This window comes from Chaetura pelagica, unplaced genomic scaffold (assembly GCF_000747805.2).
Source record: "Chaetura pelagica isolate M959 unplaced genomic scaffold, ChaPel_1.0 scaffold453, whole genome shotgun sequence".
NCBI lineage: Eukaryota > Metazoa > Chordata > Aves > Apodiformes > Apodidae > Chaetura > Chaetura pelagica.
Genome location: NW_009952879.1, coordinates 1,429,689 through 1,431,935, shown reverse-complemented (window position 1 = coordinate 1,431,935; position 2,247 = coordinate 1,429,689).

Genomic DNA, 2,247 nt, shown 5'->3' with positions numbered 1-2,247 from the left:
GATTCCTCCCATGAAGAAGAGGGGGATTTTTTAATTTATTTTTTTTTTAAAAAAAGGAACCTGGGAAGTTGTTGCTTAAATATTTGAGGTGTGTAAACGAATGATGGGGTGAAGGGAGCGCTGGTGTGTGGTGAGCTCTGGCAGGATGGGGAGGATCTCACCCCTCCCTAGAGGTTATTGCTGCCTCATCCCTGGAAGTGTTCAAGGGCAGGTTGGATGGGGCTTGGAGGAGTCTGGTCCAGTGGGAGGTGTCCCTGCCTGTGCAGGGATTTGGAACTAGATGATCTTTAAGGTCTTTTCCAACCCAAACCATTCTATGATGTGATGATTCTCAAGGGCGCAAGGTAACAGGAAAAGTCCCTGGGACAGTCCAGCTGGTTCATCCCTCTGGGCCGGGGACTTGGAACATTGCCCTAACACTTTTGCCATGGCACAGCCCCAGGCTGACACACCCCTTCCCATGTCTGGCCTGGGTGTTGGTGGGTTTGCACCAGGGATGCAGCAGAGCTTTTCCCCAAGGCTCAGGAGGGCTCTCGGGACACTGCCACAGCAACTGCCAGCGGTGCAAGGCCATGCTCCCAGAGCAGGTTTTTCCAACAGCCAGCCCAAGCATGAAGGTTATTCCTTTGAAGAAGCTTTTCATTCCATGAAAACATGTACGTGGTCCTGGAAGACCTAGGAGCATTTTTGACACCTGTAAAAATACATCCAACGCACCAGCAGAACACAGGGACTTTCAGTCCTACTTGTCTACCCAGGTACAACTTGTCTACCCAAAGACAACTGTGCCCCAAGCACACCATAAAACTCCAGCCACTTCCCCCAAACACTGGAAGAGTTTGGATGGACCAAGGCCAGACTTGAAGCTGTGCCCTGTGCTGAAACCAAACACAAGCTTTTTCTTTTTTTTTTTTTTTCTTTTTTCTTTCTTGTTTTACAGTTTAAAGCCCAGAGACATTCCAGGCAATGTTTTCCCAAGTTTTTGGTTGGCACAGCTTTGCCTCCAGCTGGGCTCAGGCATCAGTGAATGGTGAGATGACCTGTTACATGTTGCTTCTCCAGCAAAGTGGAGATCACAAAGCCAGAATGTGCCACTTTGAGGCTTTGTTGTTCTATTATTTTATTATTTATTTGGGTTTTCTTTTTCCAAGTTTCATGGACTTGGGAGGCTTACATAATTCAGGGAAGACCATGCTGGATCTCCAAGACTTCAAGCCTTGCATCTCTGGGGGCTGACCTGCCACAACCATCTGTGTTAGGTCCCAACAGTAAAGATTGACAAGAGTGGAAAAGAAACCCCAAAAAAAGAGGAAAAGCTAAACATCTAAAAAAAAGAGCCTTTAAAGATTCACATCCATCTTCAACCATCTCAAACCACCACAGAAGCTGCACTGGTTTAAGCCATTACATTTCTGCATAATTATATATATAAAAAAAGGAAAAGCTCTATTCTTGACATACTATTGTATCTCAACTAGTCAAATGGCACAGCATTTCCCTTTAATAAAAGGAAGTAGTGACAAATACTTGTTACTATTACAATATCACAATAATATGATATTAAATTAATAGCATGTTTGCAGCTCTGGGAAGTCTGAGCTGAAAGGTAAGTCTAAATTCTGTGTTCACTTTGGCAACAGTACGTACTCAATGTGACCGGCGGCGTTTTACACACACACACGCACGCACACACACAGACAGACACAGACACACAGACACAAAGCTGGGCTGGAGCTGACGTGGGATGGCAGGAGGAGAAGGAGATTTTCTTTGATAATGAGATTTTTAACTCAAGACATCTGGCATCTCCTTCTGCCTCCTGCCCTTTCCAAGCCCCAGCATCCACCAGCTCCCCCGATGGGATGGGCTGTGCTACCTGTCTCGCATGGTGCCACCAGTGGTGTCCCTTCCCAGGCTGTCTCCAGGTTCAGCACCACACGAGGGAACATCTCTCCATGGTAGGTGTGAGCAGGAATTGGTCTGATGGCCAATTTAGCCTCTTTGGTGGGGTGGGGAGAGATTATTTGGAGGTTTAATGCAGCAGTTTAACCCTTCACATCTTTCAGTCCTGCAAGATGCCGACAGGAGGAGGAATTCTAGTGAGAGAGGGGTATGAACACGTAGCCTCCAGAGCTCCTTGCTCTCCAGGTCAACATCTGCTTGGGATTAGGTGAGTGATTTGATCCGGAAGGAGGAGTCCTGCTCCCAGCTAACCCAGCCCAGCACCAGGACACAGCCCAGGGAAAG